This window comes from Apaloderma vittatum, unplaced genomic scaffold (genome assembly GCF_000703405.1).
Source record: "Apaloderma vittatum isolate BGI_N311 unplaced genomic scaffold, ASM70340v1 scaffold29039, whole genome shotgun sequence".
NCBI lineage: Eukaryota > Metazoa > Chordata > Aves > Trogoniformes > Trogonidae > Apaloderma > Apaloderma vittatum.
In genome coordinates this window covers 8,778-9,158 of record NW_009733957.1, presented here as the reverse complement: position 1 = coordinate 9,158, position 381 = coordinate 8,778, and positions in this window count along the sequence as shown.

Sequence of the window (381 nt, the reverse complement as noted above, 5' to 3'; positions counted from 1 at the left end):
TCCCACTGTTGGGGCCCCGTGGCTGAGCAAGGGCACGGACAGACAGACAGACAGCATGATAAACAGGGAGAAGGTGGGGAGGACTGATTTGTGACCAGGACAGGGTTTCAGAGTAAACCACCACTGTTATAGGAAAAATCAGAAGCTTGGTGGCATCCCCTCTCCTTGCATCACACGGTTTGGGACAACCCCACACCCAGGAGACCAAAAGGATCATCCACCCCCACTTCTCCGGGGTGACCGGAGCCTGATGCTGGCACATCATAAATGGGAACAGGGACACACCTCCAACCCGAGTTTAAGGACCAGGATCCCCCTACACGGGCGTGTGATGCAGGGGAGATGCGTCCCCGCGCAGAGGCAGCCCCCCAACCGCGGCGC